The sequence below is a fragment of the Pan troglodytes genome, chromosome Y (assembly GCF_028858775.2).
Source record: "Pan troglodytes isolate AG18354 chromosome Y, NHGRI_mPanTro3-v2.0_pri, whole genome shotgun sequence".
In the NCBI taxonomy this organism is placed as follows: domain Eukaryota; kingdom Metazoa; phylum Chordata; class Mammalia; order Primates; family Hominidae; genus Pan; species Pan troglodytes.
This window is the reverse complement of record NC_072422.2, coordinates 33944431-33965184: the sequence shown is the minus strand read 5'-3', so window position 1 is coordinate 33965184 and position 20754 is coordinate 33944431. Positions and strand designations below refer to the sequence as shown.

The 20754-nt window shown below is 49.5% G+C and overlaps 1 protein-coding gene and 1 long non-coding RNA gene across 7 annotated transcripts in view; one reads left to right on the top strand and one right to left on the bottom strand.

Moving 5' to 3' along the window:
- DHRSX (dehydrogenase/reductase X-linked) overlaps positions 1-20754 on the bottom strand; it is a 347670-nt gene that overhangs the window by 144235 nt on the left and 182681 nt on the right. The gene's annotated exons all lie outside the window — the stretch shown is intronic.
- Positions 9387-19544, top strand: LOC129138652 (uncharacterized). Its single transcript, XR_008542148.2, has 3 exons — positions 9387-11634; positions 15722-15819; positions 16535-19544. It is a non-coding gene; the product is annotated as an uncharacterized LOC129138652 (long non-coding RNA).

The window sequence follows — 20754 nt, the reverse complement described above, 5'->3', positions numbered from 1 at the left end:
GGAGGTTGCGGTGAGCTGAGATCACGCCATAGCACTCCAGCCTGGGCAGCAAGAGTGAAACTCCGTTTCAATAAAAAAAAAAAAAAAAGGGTTAGGTCTTAAGTGTGAGCTGCCTGAGTCTCCTGGCTTGGTGCTGTCCAAATAAACACTATCCTTTCTCTTGCTGCAAAGCCTCATTGTGGAGGTTTGACCTAACTGCACCAGGCAAGTGGACACCAGTCCAGTTTGGTAACAAAACAGGCATCAGTAACGTGGGGTACAGGGTGAGAAAGGCCTACATCAGTAGCTTTTTATGAGATGAAACGATTTCCTATCAGGAGAACATAAACAGACTTAGACTAAGGTGTCGGACTTCTTCTGTTCGTCTGAGGATCCTGTTTCTTGCTGCCTGGTGAGAAGGTAGTGAGGTCATTTGGGTATACACAGCAGCATTAACAGCTTGAACCTAGTGAATACAGATGCCCATCTGTCTGCAGAACTTGCCTCCCTCTGCCCTCAAATGAGCTGCTTAAGGAGCCATCTGTCTTAGCTAGCTCTGCTGCGTAACAAAACGCCCCAAATGTAGTAGCTTGAAAAACAACACCCCTTTATGATCTCACAGTTCTGTAAGTCAGAAGATTGGGTGTAGGTTAACTGGGATGTCTCCATTTAGAGTCTCACAAGGCTGGAATTAAGGTGTCAGACAAAGCTGAGATGACATCTGTAGCTTAGGATGCTCTTCCAGGCATGCTGAATTGGGAGGCAAAATTCAGCTTCTTGTGGTTGTGAGATTGAGTCACATTTTCTCTCTCTTTTTTGAGACAGAGTCTCACTCTGTTGCCTAGGCTGGAGTGCAGTTTCGCGATCTCAGCTCACTGCAACCTCCGCCTCCCAAGATCAAGTGATTCTCTTGCCTCAGCCTCCCCAGTAGCTGGGATTACAGGTGCCTGCCACCACACCCAGCTAATTTTTGTCTTTTTAGTAGAGACGGGCTTTCTCCTTGTTGGCAAGAGTGGTCTCAAACTCCTGATCTCAGGTGATCCACCGGCCTTGGCCTCCAAAAGTGCTGGGATAACAGGCGTGAGCCACCGCGCCCGGCCAAGTCTCATTTTCATTTTGGCTGTCAGACAATGGTGGCTCTCTGCTTGCTGTGACACCGTCAGCAACTTGTCATATGGGAGTCTGCTTCTTCAAAACCAGCAAAAAGGGCCGGCTGCGGTGGCTCACGCCTGTAATTCCAGCACTGTGAAAGGCTGAGGTGGGGAAGATCACCTGAGGTCAGGAGTTCGAGACCAGCCTGGCCAACAGGGTGAAACCCTGTCTCTACGAAAAATACAAAAATTAGCCAGGCATGGTAGTGGGTGCCTGTAATCCCAGCTACTTGGGAGGCTGGGGCAGGAGAATCGCTTGAACCTGGGAGGTGGAGGTTGCAGTGAGCCAAGATTGCACCACTGCACTCCAGCCTGGGTGATAGAGCAAGACTCTGCCTCAAAAACAACAACAATAATAACAACAACAAAAACCAGGAAAAGGATCTCTGAGACCATCTCAAGTTTATTTGAAGAAGAAGAATTACTCATTCATCTCACCCTCTTTGAGGCAGGTCCAGCACAGATGATCTCTCCTTTGATTAAACCCACGTATGCCTAGTGTTCCATTATTGGAATGCTAAGCATGTGGAGTTATTTATATCCTACTGCTCAAGGTCATTGCCAAGATCTGATGGCAAAAATTCAAAAACTTGCAACTTCAGGCATAAATGGATTAACTCAAAGTTTTGAATCAAAGAAGATGAGTGAGGCAAGCCTCCATTAGTTTAGAGGTTAATTTTGCCACGGTTGAGAATGTGCCCCAGTCCAGGAAAAAGACGCCAGTTACCATAGGACCTGTGCTCCGTGCTTTTTCTTTTCTTTTTGAGACGGAGTCTCCCTCTGTCGCCCAGGCTGGAGTGCAATGGCGCCATCTCGGCTCACTGCACCCTCCGCCTCCCAGGTTCAAGTGATTCTCCTGCCTCAGCTTCCTCAGTAGCTGGGATTACAAGTGCGCGTCACCACGCCCGGCTAATTTTTGAATTTTTACTAGAGATGGGCTTTCACCACGTTTGTCAGGCTGGTCTCAAACTCCTGACCTCGTGATCCACCCGCCTCAGCTTCCCAAAGTGCCGGGATTACAGGCGTGAGCCACCGCGCCTGGCTTTTTTTTTTTTTCTTGAGACAGAGTCTTGCTCTGTCGCCCAGGCTAGAGTGCAGTGGCACAGTCTCAGCTTACTGCAACCTCCACCTCCCGGGCTCAGATGATTCTTCTGCCTCAGTGTCCCAAGTAGCTGGGATTACAGGCATGCAACGCCACGCCCTGCTATTTTTTTTATTTTTCAGTACAGACGGGGTTTTGCCATGTTGGCAGGCTGGTCTTGAACTCCTGACCTCAGGTGATCCACCCGCCCCGGCCTCCCAAAGTGCTGGGATTATAGGCATGAGCCACTGCGTGCGGCCCTGTGCTTTTTCCAAGGACGGTTTTGAGGGCTGTGGTATAGAAAGGGAAAAAAGCAGGCAGGAGGGAAAGAGGAAAGAAAAAAAAAAGAAGGAGAGTAGATAAAAGAGGCAAATGATTACATTCTTGTGAGTCTTTGATTGGCACTCTCTGAATACACATTTTACATGGCAAAGTGCGGGTAGAGGAACAGTCAATCACGCGTTCATTTCATGCACAGTAAATCCACTTTTGCATAAGACAAAGTCAACATACAGAAGAGGAAGATGTCAAACATGCATTTGTCTCAGGGTGGGCGGAGAGATCATTTCTAGTCTTATCTTTGTCCCACACTTGTGAAGACAAGTTGTTAATTTACATTGTCAGGGAGAAATTCAACAGAACTCTGTTTTAGGGGAAAGATTTTGGAGCCCACAAGAAATTTCCTTATGAGCAATTTGTGAGAGCATCTCCGCTGGGGAGGGATGTGCAGAAATGAAGAGGCTACAACAAGTGTCTGAAGATAGTCCTGAAGGCCAGGTGCAGTGGCTCATGCCTGTAATACCAGAGCTTTGGGAGGCTGAGGCAGGAGGATTGCTTGAGCCTAGGAGTTCGAGACCAGCCTGGGCAACATGGTGAAACCTCGTGTCTACCAAAAATACAGGAAAAAAAAAAAAAAGCAGCTGGGTGTGGTGATGGTGGTACATGCCTGTAGTCCCAGCTACTTGGGAGGCTGAGGTGGGAGGATCACTTGAGCTGAGAAGGTCAAGGCTGCAGTGAGCTATGACTGTGCCACTGCACTCCAGCCTGGGCAACACAGTGACAACCCAATCTCAAAAAAAAAAAAGATACCCCTCCAGCCAGATGAATGCACATGACCACTGGCATGAGAGGAGGTCGGCATAAGATACAGGTCCTAAGGACCTTGTTGATAAAACAGGTTGTGGTAAGGAAGCCGGCCAAACCCCACGCAAACCAAGATGGCGACGAGACTGACCTCTGGTCTTCCTCACTGTTCATTACACGCTAACTCTAATGCATTAGCTGCTAAAAGACACTTCCATCAGCCTCATGGCAGTTTACAGATGTCATGGCAATGTCAGGAAGTTACCCTATAGGGTCTAAAAAGGGGAGGAACCCTCAGTTCCCAGAACCGCCCACCTGCTTCCCAGAAAACTCACGAATAATCTTTCCCTTGTTTCGCACAGAATCAAGAAATAACCATAAAAATCACCAACTGGCAGCCCTCGGTGCTGCTCTGCCAATGGAGTGGCCACTTTTTATTCCTTTACTTTCTTAATCAACTTGCTTTCACTTTACTCTATAGACTCACCCCAAATTCTTTCTTGCACAGGATCCAAGAACCCTCTCTTGGGGTCAGGATCAGGACCCCTTTCCAGTAAACAACGCCTCATATTTTCTATCATAATTTCATTACTTTGTGTGCCCACTGACAACGGTAATGGTCTGACCCGGGGCTGGTCAACTGCAGCCCTCCAGCAAAATCCAGCCCCTTGCCTATTTTTGTGCACCTTGTAAACCAAAAAACTATTTCCACATCTTTTAAACAGTGGGTTAAAAAAAATCAAAAGAAGGATAACACAGTTGACTGTTGGACAACATACATCTGAAATGAGCAGATTCACCCATTTGGACTTTCACCCGAGATGACTCCTCCTCCCTCTTCGTCCCCCCTCCTCCCCCCCTCCCTTCTCCTCCTCCCCTCCCCCTCCTCTCCCTACTCCTGCAGAGTGCAGTGACTCACGCCTATAATCCCAGCACTTTGGGAGGCCGAGGCGGGTAGATCACGAGGTCAGGAGTTGAAGACCAGCCTGGCCAATATGGTGAAACCCCATCTCTACTAAAAACACAAAAATTAGCCGGGTGTGGTGGCGTGTGCCTGTAATCCCAGTTACTTGGGAGGCTGAGGCAGAAGAAGTGCTTGAACCCAGGAGACGGAGGTTGCAGTGAGCCGAGATCGCGCCACTGCACTCCAGCCTCGGTGACAGAGTGAGACTCCATCTCAAAAAAAAAAAAAAAAAGGAGAGAACGAAGACCTTTATGATGATCTACTTCCATTTAGTAAGTAGTAAAATATTTTCTCTTCTCTTCCTTAGCATTTTTTTTCTAGCTGACTTTATAATACACATAACATACAAACTATGTACTGATCGACTCTATGTTATGAATAAAGCTTCCGGTCAAGAGTACACTACCAGTATTTAACTTTTGGGGGAGTCAGAACCTATACATAGATTTTCAACTGCATAGAGGTCAGTACCCCAACCCCCGTGTTGTTCAACGGTCAGCTGTTTATACATATTTTTTTGAGGTGGAGTTTCCCTCTTGTTGCCCAGGCTGGAGTGCGATGGCGTGATCTCAGCTCACTGCAATCTCCACCTCCCGAATTCAAGCGATTCTCCTGCCTCAGCGTCATGAGTAGCTGGGATTACAGGCACGCACCACCATTCCCAGCTAATTTTTTGTATTTTTAGTAGAGACGGGTTTCACCATGTTGGTCAGGCTGGTCTTGAACTCCCGACCTCAGGTGATCCACCCGCCTCGGCCTCCCAAAGTGCTGGGATGACAGTTGTGAGCCACTGTGCCCGGCCGGGTCAACTGTATTTTGTGCCACGTGATAAATACATACATTTACATCTCAGTGTCCCTCAAGATTCTTAGAACACAGAACTTGCCCATTCATTTACATATTGTGCTGTTGTGGTAGCGATCATATGACTGAAAGAGCTTCACGTATTTCCCTATGTGGACTTTTCTTTTCTTTCTTTTTTTTTTTTTTGAGATGGGATCTTGCTCTGTCACCCAGGCTGGACTGCAGTGGGGTGATCTCAGCTCACTGCAACCTCCACCTCCCAGGTTCAAGAGATTCTCCTCCCTCATCCTCCTGAGTAGCTGGGATTACAGACATGCACCACTACACCTGGCTAATTTTTTGTATTTTTAGTGGAGGCGGGGTTTCACCATGTTGGCCAGGTTGGTCTCAAACTCTTGACCTCAGGCGATCTGCTGGCTTTGGCCTCCCAATGTACTGGGATTACAGGCGTGAGCCACCGTGCCCGGCCCACTACCCGACCTTGTAAGAAGTTTGTCCACCCCTGCTATGGTCAGAGCTCATAACTGGTACCTTGAAATCTGTCCGCTGTGTTCTCATGCAGAACTTCAAGAGTTATACATTGTGCCAGTAGCGAAAAAAAAAAAAAAGAAAGAAAGAAAAAAAAAAAGGGGCCAGGCATGGTGACTCACACCTGTAATCCCAACACTTTGGGAGGCTGAAGTGGGTAGACTATGAGGTCAAGAGTTCAAGACCAGCCTGACTAACATGGTGAAACGCTATCTCTACTGAAAATACAAAAATTAAGCGGGCATGGTGGCAGGTGCCTGTAATCTCAGCTACTCAGAAGGCTGAGGCAGCAGAATCACATGAACCTGGGAGATGGAGGATGCAGTGAGCCAAGATCGTGCCACTGCACTCCAGCCTGGGTGACAGAGCAAGACTCTGTCTCAAAAAAAAAAAAAAAAAAGATGAAGTTATGAAAATAATAAGTCCAAACAAATTTTGATTTTTGTCTTTATAGCATTATTCCTGGAGATTAAAAAAAATTGGAGGTGTGTGCAGTGGGTCACGCTTGTAATCCCAGAACTTTGAAAGGCCAAGACAGGCAGATCATGAGGTCAGGAGTTCGAGAGCAGCCTGGCCAACACAGTGAAATGCTGTCTCTACTAAAAATACAAAAATTAGCTGAGCATGGTTGTGCACACCTGCAATCTCAGCTATTCAGAAGGCTGAGGCAGGAGGATCCTTTGTACCCAGGAGGTGGAGACTGCAGTGAGCTGAGATCACTCCACTGCACTCCAGCCTGGGCAACAGAGACTCCATCTCAAAAAATAAATAAATAAAAAGATGAAGTTATGAGATGACGTTATGAAAATAATAAGCTCAAATGAACTAATTCTGATTTTTAGGGGGAGGGGAGGAGGGGAGGGGGAGGGGGGAGGGGAGGGGGAGGAGGAGGGGGAGGAGGGGAGGGGGAGGAGGGGAGGGGGAGGAGGGAAAGGGGGAGGAGGGGGAGGAGGGGGAGGGGGAGGAGGGGGAGGGGGAGGAGGGGGAGGAGGGGAAGGGGGAGGAGGGGGAGGAGGGGAAGGGGAGGAGGGGGAGGAGGGAAAGGGGGAGGAGGGGAAGGGGGAGGAGGGAAAGGGGGAGGAGGGGAAGGGGGAGGAGGGGGAGGGGGAGGAGGGGAAGGGGGGGAGGGGGAGGGGAGGAGGGGTAGAAGGAGGGAGGAAGAGGGGGAGGAGGGGGAAGGGAGGAGGGGAGGGGGAAGGGAGGAGGGGAGGGGAGGGGAGGAGGGGGAGGAGGGGGAGGGGAGGAGGGGGAGGAGGGGGAGGGGAGGAGGGGGAGGGGAGGAGGGGGAGGAGGGAGGAAGAGGAGGAGGGAGAAGGGAGGAGGAGGGAGAAGGGAGAAGAGGAGGGGGAGGAGGGAGAAGGGAGAAGGGAGAAGAGGGGGGAGAAGGGAGAAGAGTAGGAGGGAGAAGGGAGGAGGAGGGAGAAGGGAGAAGAGGAGGGGGAGGAGGGAGAAGGGAGAAGGGAGAAGAGGGGGGAGGAGGGAGAAGGGAGAAGAGTAGGAGGGAGAAGGGAGAAGAGGAGGGGGAGGAGGGAGAAGGGAGAGGAGGAGGGGGAGGAGGGAGAAGGGAGAGGAGGAGGGGGAGGAGGGAGAAGGGAGAAGAGGAGGGGGAGGAGGGAGGAGGGAGAAGAGGAGGGGGAGGAGGGAGAAGGGAGATGAGGAGGGGGAGGAAGGAGAAGGGAGAAGAGGAGGGGGAGGAGGGAGAAGGGAGAAGAGGAGGGGGAGGAGGGAGAAGGGAGAAGAGGAGGGAGAAGAGGAGGGAGAAGAGGAGGGAGAAGAGGAGGGGGAGAAGGGGAGGAGGGGGAGGGAGGAGGGGGAGGGGGAGAAGGGGAGGAGGGGGAGGGGAAGAAGGGGAGGAGGGGGAGGGGGAGGGAGGAGGGGGAGGGGAGGAGGGGGAGTGGGAGAAGGGGAGGAGGGGGAGGAGGGGAGGAGGGGGGAGGAGGGGGAGGAGGGGGAGGGGAGGGGTGGGGAGGGGGAGGGGAGGGGAGGGGAGGGGGAGGAGGTGGAGGGGAGGGGGAGGAGGTGGAGGGGAGGGGGAGGAGGTGGAGGGGAGGGGGAGGAGGTGGAGGGGAGGAGGAGGGGGAGGGGAGGAGGAGGGGGAGGGGAGGAGGAGGGGACGGGGAGGAGGAGGGGGAGGACTTCCACCCTTTTGGCACCAGGAACCGGTTTCATGGAAGACAATTTTTCTGTGGACCGAAAATGAGGGTAGATGGTTTTAGGATGATTTGCACACATTGCATTTATTGTACACTCTATTTCTTTTCTTTTCTTTGAGATGGACTCTCGCTCTGTTGCCCAGGCTGCAGTGCAGTGGTGCAGTCTCAGCTCACTGCACCTCCGCTTCCTGGGTTCAAGCAATTCTCCTATCTCAGCGTCTTCAGCAGCTAGGATTACGAGTGTGTGCCACCACGTACAGCTAATTTTTGAGCCAGGATTTCACCATGTTGGCCAGGCTGGTCTCGAACTCCTGACCTCAAGCAATCTGCCCACCTCGGCCTCCCAAAATGCTGGGATTACAGGCATGAGCCACCGCACGCAGTCCTCGATTTTATTTTAAAGATTATTTCTTGAAGGAGCTGAACTCCAGTGAGCACACCCTCCCCACAGTTTTCGTCTCTTTCGCTGTTTGGTATGTCATGAAAGGAAAGATGAAAAGATCGTAATGTTATTCGTTCCTCTGAGAAATGACCATGCTCCTTGTCCAGAGGTGAACGCCTGGCGCTCAGCCGCACACCCCGGGGGCCTGATGTTCCGATCTGGGAATGAGGTCGCCGCATCTATTCGGTAATGACTATCATCATTTTATTAGGGTGCCACACCAATTTTCCGCATCGTCTTCCCTGGGGTCGTAAAGAACACATTCAGGTTTGGCAGAATCTGTTCATCAAAGCTGGTCAACCTTTTCAGAGAATACACGACATTGAGACAGAAAATTTGTTTTGTTTTTCTCCAGATGACTGCGGCTTATTTCTTTCATGCAGATGATCGTCTTTTATAAGCCGCCTTTTTTTTTTTTTTTTTTTTTTTTTGAGACAGAGTCTTGCTCTGTCGCCCAGGCTGGAGTGCAGTGGTGCAATCTCAGCAGCTCACTGCAAGCTCCGCCTCCCGGGTTCGCGCCATTCTCCTGCCTCAGCGTCCCGAGTACCTGGGATTACAGGCGCCGGCCACCAGGCCCGGCTAATTTTTTTGTATTTTTTTAGTAGAGACGGGGTTTCCCCATATTGGCCAGGATGGTCTCAATCTCCTGACCTCGTGATCCACCCACCTCGGCCTCCCAAAGTGCCGGGATGACAACAGGTGTGAGCCACTGGGCCCAGCTGGATTCCACTTATATGAGGTCCCTAGAGTTGTCAAGTTTATACAAACAGAAAGTAGAATGGTAGGTACCAGTGGCTGGGAGGAACGAGGACATGTTGTTTACTGGGGACGGAGTGTTCTGGAAATGAATGTTGGTGATGGTCACATCATTAACATGAATGTAGTTAATACTGCTGAACTCTCACACCTGTCATCCCAGCACTTTGGGAGGCCAAGGCGGGCGGTTCATGAGGTCACGATATCAAGACGATCCTGGCTAACACGGTGGAACCCTGTCTGTACTAAAAATGCAAAACATGAGCCGGGTGTGGTTGCATGTGCCTGTAGTCCCAGCTACTCGGGAGGCTGAGGCAGGAGAATGGCATGAACCCGGGAGGCAGAGGCTGCAGTGAGCCAAGATCACGCCACCGCACTCCAGCCTGGGCGACACAGTGAGACTCCGTTTCAATAAAATAGTAAAATAAAACAAAAAACTGCTGAACTGTAGACTTAAACATAGGAAAGATGGCCAGTGTTGTGACACCTGTATTTTACTGCAAATACAAAAGAATAACTGTAAATAACTGTAAGCCAGTGCACGGCTAGTACAATGATCTGGCCGCCCACGGTATGACTGAGGATGTCCATTTTCAGACCCTCCACATTTGCTGAAAGCAGGAGCGATCCCCTGGAAACCCTCCCAGATACAGGTGGAGAAACAATGGAGTCATGGACCGAGTCTTTGATCTCTAGCACAAAGACCTTATGTCAACCCATCAGCCAGGAAACACAGTTCTCATGAAGTTCACACACTGAAGAGGAGAGCTGTGTGCTCCATGAGAGACGGACAAGATCAATTGGTAACTTCCCTTGAGAAACAGAGGGGCCGGAATGCATGCCAGCTTGAGCCAGAGCCACAGCAAGGCCAGGCAGGCCCATCAGCCACGAGCATGGCTGTGTCATGAGCAGAGGCAAACTCCCCCTGGGGCCTCTCACGTTTCTCAATTTCTTTCATGGGAGGCACAAACTGCCGTTTGTTTTAGAATATCTTTTCAAGTATTTGCACTGCAAAACGACAATGAAACAACAAGAACCAGCCAGATAGACATAATGTCTTCAGAGCAAAGGGTAGAGGCAAGAAAAAAGGTGAAGGAAAAAGAAGGGGAGGGGAGGGCAGGGCAGGGGAGGGCAGGGGATCTCGGCTCACTGCAACCTCCACTTCCCAGGTTCAAGCAATTTTCCTGCCTCAGCCTCCTCAGTAGCTGGGATTACAGGCGCCTGCCACCAGGCTCAGCAAATTTTTGTATTTTTAGTACAGATGGGCTTTCACCACGTTGGCCAGGCTGGTCTCGAACTCCTGACCTCAAGTGATCTGCCCACCTTGGCTTCCCAAAGTGCTGGGATTACAGGCATGAGCCACCGTGCCCGGCCCTGCGAGTCTGTTTTGATTGGATTTGTTTGACTTTAAACCCATTCGGAAGAGTTTTCCTGGAATTGCTACTCTCGGAGACATGAGGCAATGCTTACTCTGACTTTTGACGTTTTCAAGTGTACAGTTGAAAGTCAACAACATGGGTGAATGTGGCAACCCCTCCTTACAAAATCAGAGACAGTCACTGCCAAGCCGCTTCGTGGATTGTCATTAGCTTCCAACGAGAAACAGGTGCACAATCAAGGTCTAAAGATAAAGAGGGTTAAGTGCAAGACAGCAGCCATGACGTGTCGGTCCACGTACAGCCTGTCTGCCTGAGGGCTCAGTGATCCAAAAAGACACTGCAGGTCAGCACTTCAGAGTGTCCGCAACATCCGGGGTTACTTAACCCTGTGGCTTGACAAGCAGCAGAGATTTGCAAACAATGATAGCTTCTGTGCCACTTCAGCCGAACACTGGCTCTGAAAACAGCCTCAGTATCTGACAAGCTCTCATTCCTGGGCTTGTGGCGTGGCTGTCCATTGAGAGAGCCTAAGTATATCTTCATGCCGAGGGGATGGGAGCATTTATATAAATAAATGTGTGCACTGATTACAGCACTGCTGCCCAAGAGCTTGATGGGCGATGACGATCCGATTTCGCCATGGCAGCTTATGTTTACAGAACCCGGCTCCACTGCAGACAGGACATCGAATGTGTAACGCAGTATTTAAATGTCCACTGACATTTACAGCTCGTGTCAGCCCAAGAGGGAAGAGGCGTTGGTGTCCCAGTCTGCCAAGGAGGGCTCCTGCTATGGAATGAATGGTGTCACCCCGAATCTCATGTGTTGAAACCCTAATGCCAAATGGGATGGTATTTGGAGACGGAGCCTTTGGGAGATGATGATGTTTACATCAGGTCGTGAAGGTGGGATCCTTATGTTGGGATTCGTGCCCTTGTAAGAAGAGACACCAGGGCACACATGCTCCCTCGTGCTCCACCCCCCTCTCTCTGCCCTGCGAGACCATCCGTAAACCAAGAAGAGGAACCTCTCAAGTACCCAACCATGGTGCCACCTGGATGTAAACATTTCTGCCTCCAGTACTATAGAGAAATAAATTTCTGTTATTTATGCCACCCCATCTATGGTCCAGTTAACCCTTAAACAACACAGGTTTGAATTGCACGGGTCCACTCCTACGGGCATTTTCTTCTACCTCTGCCACCCCGGAGCCAGCAAGACCAATCCCTCCTCTCCGCTCTCATCTTAGGCTACTCAAGGTGAAGACGATAAGGATGAAGACCTTCATGACGATCCACTCCCACTTCAGAAATAGTAAATATATTTTCTCTTCTCTATGATTTTTAAAAATTTAGTTTGGTGTCCTTTTTTGTTTTTAATTATCTTTCCATAAGTGATTGGGGTACAGGTGGTATTTGGTTACCTAAGTTCTTTAGTGGTGATCTGTGAGATTTTGGTACACCCATCACCCGAGCAGTATATACTGCACCCTATTTGTAGTGTTTATCCCTCACCCCCCTCCCACTCTTCCCCCGCAAGCCCCCAAATTCCATTTTATCATTCTTATGCCTTTGTGTCCTCATAGCTTAGCTCCCACGTAACACTGAGAACATACGATGTTGGTTTTCCATCCCTGAGTTACTTCACTTAGAATAAAAGTTCCTTATCAGGCGTGGTGGCTCAAGCCTGTAATCTCCACACTTTGGGACGCCAAGGCGGGTAGGTCACCTAAGGTCAGGAGTTCGAGACCAGCTTGACCAACGTGGTGAAACCCTGTCTCTACTAAAAATACAAAAATTAGCTGGGCGTGGTGGCGTGCACCTTTAGTGCCAGCTACTCGGGAGGCTGAGGCAGGAGAATCACTTGAACGTGGGAGGCGTAGGCTGTACTGAGCAGAGATCACACCACTGAACTCCAGCCTGACTCCAGGGCAACAGAGTAAAACTCCATCTCAAAAAAATAAAAAATAAAAAATAAAAGAATAAAAGTTCCTTATAAGGCGATTCTCCTGCCTCAGCCTCCTGAGTAGCTGGGATTACAGGCGTGCACCACCACGCCCAGCTAAAAAAAAACAAAAAAACAGCATTTTCTTTTCTCTAGCATACTTTAATAATACAGTATACAATACATAAAACATACAAAATATATGTTAATTGACTTTATGGTATTGATAAGGCTTCTGCTCAACAATAGGATATTCATAAGTTTTGGGTGAGTCAAAAGTTATCTTTGGATTTTCAACTGTGCCAGGGACGTGTGTGACGCCCCTAACTCCCACATTGTTCAAGGGTCAACTCTGTTTTGTTTTTTGTTGTTGTTGTTGTTGTTGTTGTTTTTGAGATGGAATCTTGCTCTGTCGCCCAGGCTGGAGTGCAATGGTGCGATCTTGGCTCCCTGCAATCTCCGCCTCCCAGGTTCAAGCGATTCTCCTGCCTCAGCCTCCTGAGTATCTGGGATTACAGGCGCCAGCCGCCACACCCAGCTAATCTTTGTATCAAGGTCAACTGTATTTTCTTGCAACAGCCAGAGCTAAGACAGTCTTGAAGCTCAAAGAGGTACAAGAACCTACCCAAAGTTATCCAACCAACAAGCACCTGGAAGGCAGAATAAAGACTCAGGTAGCCAAGCGCCATAGCCACACCATGGTAGAGCTATTCTGCCTTGTAGAGATGCATTGAATCTGTCACAGGGTGAATACATCTCCAAATGCATTTGAAAACTCCTACGGGATGCTACAGAAACACGTGAGGGAAGAGTGGGTGTGGACATACTCTCCATCTGTTACGCTCAGAGTACTCCAACTACAGGAGTGAGATGCCTCAAGACAGGCCAAGGCAGAAACAAGCATCACTATGAACCCCAGAACAGATATGTTTTCTGGCCAGACACGGTGGTACACGCCTGTAATCCCAGCACTTCAAGAGGCCCAGGTGAGAAGACTGCTGGAGGCCAGGAGTTTAAGACCAGCCTGAGCAACAGAGGAAGATCCCATCTCTACAAAATATTTAAAATATATATATAGCTGGGAATGATGATGCATACCCACAGCCCCAGCTACTTTAGACACTGTGGTGGGAAGATCACTCGAGCCTGGGAGGCTGAAGCTGTCGTGAGCCACAGTCACACCACTGCACTCCAGCCTGGGTGACAGAGTGAGATCCGGTCTCGAAAAAATCATTATCGTCACAGTAATGAGAGGAATTTTAGGTGATAGGTGATTACTAATTTCAAAAATAGGGGCTTCCGGTTTCTACTCTAATGATACAGGGGTTAAGAAGAAATGACTTAAGCAGATAGTAAAAATTAGCTGGGTGTGGTGGTGCACACCTATCATCCCAGCTACTTGGGAGGCTGAGATGTGAGGATCACCTGAGCCTCGGAAGTTGAAGTTGCAGTGAGCCATGATCACACCACTGCACTCCAGCCTGGGTAACAGATGGAGACCCTGTCTGGAAAAAAAAAAGATTTTGCACAAAGTTTTACGATGACTCTGCTTTGTAATTAAAAGTAATTTCTGCTTTGTTGGTGATTTCTCACACATTTATCTGGTAGACCAGATACCTGCATGTGATAGGGTAAGAAGGACCCATTTCCCTCCAAGGAGAACAGCATTGCAAGGGGGTTGAGGACGCATGCATGTGGAATCCAAACATTGAATGCACTAAGACGGCGCTGCATGAAGCCTGCCTGTGAGTTTATGATGAAGCTGCACAGAGCTCCGTAGGCGGCTCTCACTCCTCTCTCTCAGCCTTTGGCTTCAGTTTAATTGCATACACACCCTTCAGAGCTGCTCGGGGCCCCCACTTCTTCAGCCTTCTGGCATTTTTCTAAGCAACACTAAACCTCTTTCCAACGTTGCCCTTGGATTTTGTGTGCACGTCTTCCAGCCCTTGAGCTGCTTGACCTGTGCTTGCAAGGGTTCCATAACACTGGATAGGACAGAAGCTCCGCCCAGCCCCACGTGAGAGCTCTGTGCTCTTCAGGGACCATGTCCTATTCACACTGTCTCCCTCACATCTAATACGGTCATGATACTCAGCAATATAGTACTCCACCCAACAGGCAACTCAGAGTCTGCCAGTGATACAGGAGTTAAGAAGAAATCACTTAGGCAGACAGTAAGGGTATGGGAGTCCTCGGCAAGGCTTTTTTCTTTTCTTTTCTTTTCTTTTTGAGATGGAGTCCCGCTCTGTCGCCCAGGTTGGAGTGTAGTGGCATGATGTTCGCTCATTGCAACCTCCGCCTCCCGGGTTCAAGCAATTCGCCTGCCTCAGCCTCCTAAGTAGCTGGCATTACAGGTACGCACCACCAAGCCCGGCTAATTTTTGTGTTTTTTTTTTAGTAGAGACGCGGTTTCACTGGTCAGGCTCGTCTCGAATCCCTGACCTCATGATCCACCCGCCTCAGCCTCCAAAAGTGCTGGGATGACAGGTGTGAGCCACTGCGCCCGGCAGCTTTTCTCTTTAATGAAAAGCAGCCCCAAGTCATTTTCTAACAATGAACAGCCTGTCAAGTCGAACTGCAGACATACACAAGCCAGCTGCGAGCTTGTACGGGTGAATGTCGGGAGGACCTAGGGACTAGACACGTTCAAGATGGCGGCCCCATCTTCCCGGGAGGAACTAACGACTAGACACGTTCAAGATGGCGGCTCCATCTTCCGGGCAGGAACTAGGGACTAGACACGTTCAAGATGGCGGCTCCATCTTCCCGGCAGGAACTAGGGACTAGACACGTTCAAGATGGCGATTCCATCTTCCCGGCAGGAACTAGGGACTAGACACATTCAAAACGGCGGCTCCATCTTCCCAGCAGGAACTAGAGACTAGACACGTTCAAGACAGTGGCTCCATCTTCCCTCCTCTTTGTCAGCCACATGTAAAGTAAGAAAAACAGGACCGAGAGCCCCGACCAACTACAAAGCCCATTTGCATAACCGATTAGGGTGGGCAACCAGCCTTTCCTGTGGGCTATGTAAATGTCATGCTTGATGGAACCAATCTCTCGGAGAGCCCCACCAACTACAAAGCCCATTTGCATAAACGATTAGGGTGGGCAACCAGCCTTTCCTGTGGGCTATGTAAATGCCATGCTTGATGGAACCAATCTGTGAGCTCTATGTAAATGAGACACCGCCTCCTCAAACTGGACTATAAAATCCATCACATTTGGTGCCAGCTGGTCCTTTCCGCTCGGAGACCCCTTTGTCTATAGAGAAAACCATTTCTCTTTCTCTTCTCTTCTCCTGATTAAACTTCCACTCCTAAACTCCTCGTGTGTGTCTTTGTCCTAAATTTTCCTGATGCCCAATGACAAACCCCAGGGTATATACCCCAGACAACTTAGCCACTTCACTAACATGTAGAGAGCTTGCGCATTTTAATTCCTATCCTCACAATAGGCAAAGAGCAGAACATACTGAAAATCAGCAACTCTGCGATCCATCAGAAAATAGAGATCACAAGACGAAATGCTGCCTGAAGACTGGACAGACAGGTGGTAAGTGGAATTGTGCTTGTCTAGGAGTTCCTGCTGGAGCCAGCACCTGATGGACACATTTGCAGGGTAATTATTAAACAGCTGCAGGCTGACAGTGGACAAGCCTAAGTAAGTTAAAAACTCCTGGCCAGGCGTGGTGGCTAGCACCTGTAATCCCAGCACTTTGGGAGGCCAAGGCGGGCAGATCACCTGAGGTCAGGAGTTCGAGACCAGCCTGGCCAACATAGTGAAACCCCGTCTCTACTAAAAATACAAAAATTAGCCAGGCGTGGTGGCAGGCACCTGTAATCCCAGCTACTCGGGAGGCTGAGGCAGGAGAATTGCTTGACCCTGGGAGGTGGAGGTTGTAGTGAGCCCAGATCGCACCACTGCACTCCAGCCTGAGTGACAGAGCGAGACTCTGTCTCAAAAGACAACAAAAACAGAAAAACTTCTGGGGGCCCATCTTAGAGGAGACCTTGTACTTTCACAAATTTTACCTCTGGGAGCTCCACCAGGTTCCCAGGGTGAAGATCAAAGAAATATCCAGTTGTGTGTTATTGGGGGAAAGTAACCACTTTGCAATATTCCTAGGGAGACAGTAGCATTTTGAAGTATGCCCAAAGCAATCCGTGTCCTCTCTGCCCTCAAAGTAAATTACTTTAGCACAGTCAAAGTGACCTGGGGGAAGGGAAATCTTCTATTTCAGTTTTTCTTTTTTTTTTTTTCTTTCCAGGCAGATTTTCACTCTTGTTGCCCAAGCTGGAGTATAATGGCGCAATCTTGGCTCACTGAAACCTCCACCTCCAGGGTTCAAGTGATTCTCCTGCCTCAGCCTCCTGAGTAGCTGGGATTACAGGTGCCTGCCACCATGCTCGGCTAATTTTTTGTATTTTTAGTAGAGATGGGGTTTCGCCATGTTGGCCAGGCTGGTCTCGCACTCCTGACCTCAGGTGATCCACCCGCCTCAGCCTCCCAAGGTGCTGGGATTACAGGCGTGAGCCACCGTGCCCGACCAGATTTCAGTTTCTATTAGCTTTCAACAACACTTTCGTGCATGAGTGACGCTGGCGGCCATGTACTCAGCCATTCCATCAAGGTTCCAAGCAGCAAAGCTGCAAAATGGATCTGACTCCTTCAGTGAAGAAGAGTCTCCCTGAATGCATTGGAAACACTCATGAGATGCTACTGAAGCAAGTAAGGGAAGCCTGACTGTGGACATGCTCTCTGTCTCTTAGGCTCACAGTACTCCAACCACAGAAATGAGATGCCTCAAGGGAGGCAGAGGCAGAAAGAAGCCATCACTATAAACCAAGAATAAAGCCAGCAGAGCTACAGTGATGGCCTGTGTGCTGCAGGTGAGCATCACCTTGTTGTAAGGCCACAGGCTTTCCTGGCCACCCTGCTCAGTTGGCCGCATGGTGGGAGTCACTAGACTCAAGATAGACCCAGCCAGACCATCTGGTTAGAGCTACCCAAGGAAAAGCCATTGTCAGCACAAAGTCACTGGAGTCTTAGAATGCACAGCTGTGATGGGCTGATTCCTTCTCCCAAATCCCTGTTAAAGCCCTAACGCCCAGGACCTCAGAATGTCACCATATTTGGAGATAGTCTTTAAAGAGGTGATTAAGGTAAAACAAAGTCACCAGGGAGGGCCCTAATCCGAGAAGACTGGGGTGCTTATAAGAAGAGGAGATGAGGCCGGGCGTGGTGGCTCACGCCTGTAATCCCAGCACTTTGGGAGGCCGAGGTGGGTGGATCACGAGGTCAGGAGATCGAGACCATCCTGGCTAACACGGTGAAACTCCATCTCTACTAAAAATAGAAAAAATTAGCTAGGCATGGTGGCACGCACCTGTAGTTCCAGTTACTCGGGAGGCTGAGGCAGGAAAATCGCTTGAACCTGGGAGGTGGAGGTTGCAGTGAGCGAAGACTGTGCCACTACACTCCAGCCTGGGCAAGAGAGCGAGACTCCATCTCACAAAAAAAAAAAAAAAAAGAGGAGGAGATGAGGACACAGACACACAGAGTGACGACCCTGCGAGGACACAGTGAGAAGATGGCATCTACAAGCCTACGAGAGAGGCCTCAGGAGGAACCAGCCCTGCCTACACCTTGATCTTGGACTTACAGCCTCCAGGATTGTGGGAGAATAAACGTCTGTTGTTTACAAGCCATCCAGTCTATGGTATTCTGTGATAGCAGCCTGAAATGGACTAAGACACCTCATAAGAAAAGGAGATGAGGACACAGACACACACATAGGGACAACCCTGTGAGGACACAGGGAGAAGATGGCATCTCCAAGCCCAGGAGAGAGGCCTCAGGAGGAACCAGCCCTGCCCATACCTGGATCTCAGACTTCCAGCCTCCAGGAGTGTGAGAGAATCAATGTCTGTTGTTTATAAGTCACCCAGTCTATGGTATTCTGTGATAGCAGCCTGAGATGGACTAAGACACCTCATAAGAGGAGATGAGGACACAGACACACACAGAGGGGCGACCCTATGAGGACACAGGGAGAAGACGGTGTCTACAAGCCCAGCAGAGAGGTCTCAGGAAGAACCAGCCCTGCCCACACTTTGATCTCACAGACTTCCAGCCTCCAGGACTGTGGGAAAATAAGTCTGCTGTTTAAGCGGCCCAGCCTGTAGTATTTTGTCATGGCAGCCGTAGGTGACTAATACAACAGGTGTTTCATCCCGTTCCTTTCCTCAGGTGGTGTTGCAGAGTACCCCAGCATCTTTAGGTGGTGGTAGAAGAGACGCCAGCATCTGCCATAACATCCGGAAGAGGGTTCTGTATGTTACACTGTGGGGAGGTTTGCCTCCAAGCATTAGAGTGATCTGAACAATGGGAATCTTTGCACAGAGGACGGTGAGTTCTACTCGGGGATGGTACCTACTAAGACAGACATGTTGTCTTCTCTTCAATTGCCCTTTAACGAAGAAATAAAAATTATTTAATTATTCGGTGAAGAAATACAAAGAGTATTGCATTCTTTCAACAGAGATTCTGCACTTGTACTCCCAGGTATTTATGAAACCTCACGTTGATGCCTGGTGCATAGGCCAGGCAGTGGGGCTGTACCTAAGTAATGCCTGGTGGTTGGCCATGGGTAGCTGGAGCACCAATAGCATACTCTAATAGTCCATGACATCGGTCTACTCAAGGGCCGTGGCTCAAATAGAAGGCTTTGGTTGGAGGAATTCAAAAGAGGTTCTACTGAGAAGGAACCTATGAATCAGAGCTGCCACAATACTTTTGGATTGTGCGGTTCAAACGCCATATTGGTTTTCTTCCAGCTCTCCAGCTCCAGCAGCACTGAGGCAGATCTGAGTTTCTCGAAGCTGGGCCCATCACCAGCAAGATAGTGATGGTGAAAGCAATGATAGAAGAGGTCTAATTTAGAGTAAGGATCAGGATGGACAGGTGGGTACATCTATGCAACCCTAACCTTTCTAAAACTACCTAGGCATAGATATTTTCCTGAAGACTAGTCTCAGCCTGCCTGGATGGTCCCTCATGGCTACTGTCTGATTTGAAAAGTAAACCTATGAAAAGTGGAAAACACTATGATATCCACCACTGTTTTGTCACACCAATTCTTGACATTAAATCTCTCGAAGGACATTAGTATGACATTCAAATCCTAGCCCCCAGGAAAGCTTCACTTTAGTTTTTTGTTTCCTGGGTGTCCCTTCCTACAACCCACTAAGCAAATGCCACACACCCTCCTTACATGCATAAAACAGTGCTGATAATGGATGAAACACACAAGTATCAGCTCTTGCCTGCACTTTCAGAGAAAACACTCTTGCTTAGACCATGGGTATGTCAAGCTGCCAAGGATACAAAAGGTAAAACAATCCAAGGGCAACAGATGGTTCATGACAAAGAACTAAGAGGGCAGCACTGCGATTCCAAAAATTTGGATATGGACGTCAATGAGAGTGAATGAGAGAGAAGGAGAGAGACGGGGGGGGAGGGAGGGAGAGAGAGAGAGACAGAGAGACAGAGAGAAAGGAAGGAGGAGGAGGAGAAAGGAAGGAGGAGGAGGAGAAAGGAAGGAGGAGGAGGAGAAAGAGGAGGAGGAGAAGCAGGAGGAGGGGGAAGAGGAGGTGAAGGAGAAGGGAAAAAAAAAGTAGAAGGGGCCAGATGTGGTGTCTCGTGCCTGTAATCCTAGCACTTTGGGAGGCTGAGGCAGGTGGATCACGAGGTCAGGAGATTGAGATCATCCTGGCCAACATGGTGAAACCCCATCGCTACTAAAAATACAAAAATTAGCTGGGCAGGGTGGTGCATGCCTGTAATCCCAGCTACTCAGGAGGTTGAGGCCGAAGAATCGCTTGAACCGGGGAGGCAGAGGTTGCAGTGAGCTGAGATCGCGCCACGGCACTCCAGCCTGGCAACAGAGTGAGACTCCGTGAAAGAAAAAAAAAAAGAAAAGAAAAGGGAAGGGAAGGGAAGGGAGGGGAGGGAAGGGGAGGGGAAGAGAGGGGAAGGGAAGGAAAGGGAGAAGTAGAAGGAGGAGGAGAGAAAGGGAAGAAGAAAAGAAAGAAGATGAAGGAGAAGAAGGAGAAGGAGGAGGAGGAGGAGGAGATGAGGGGCAGGAGAGGGAGGGGAAGGAAGAAGTAGGAGGGGAAGAGGAGGGAAGAGAAGAGGAAAGAAGACAGGGAGAGAGAATAAGAGAATGAGAAAGAGAGAATGGAGAGAATAAATGAAAGAAGAGAGAGATGAGAAAACCTACTTGTGAAAGAGGCCTCAGTAGAAGAAAAGAGAATGAGCAAAGAGCCTGGTCCAGGCCACTCTAAATGTCTCTAAAATGTTAAAGACTGATGAAGGAGGAGCAGGAAGACTTACCACACGTCCAAGGAGACAATGTTGAGCGACCTGCAAACTTAGCAGAAGGGAGAACAGGCTCTGGAGATGTCCAGTAATGGGGTAGAGCCCAGA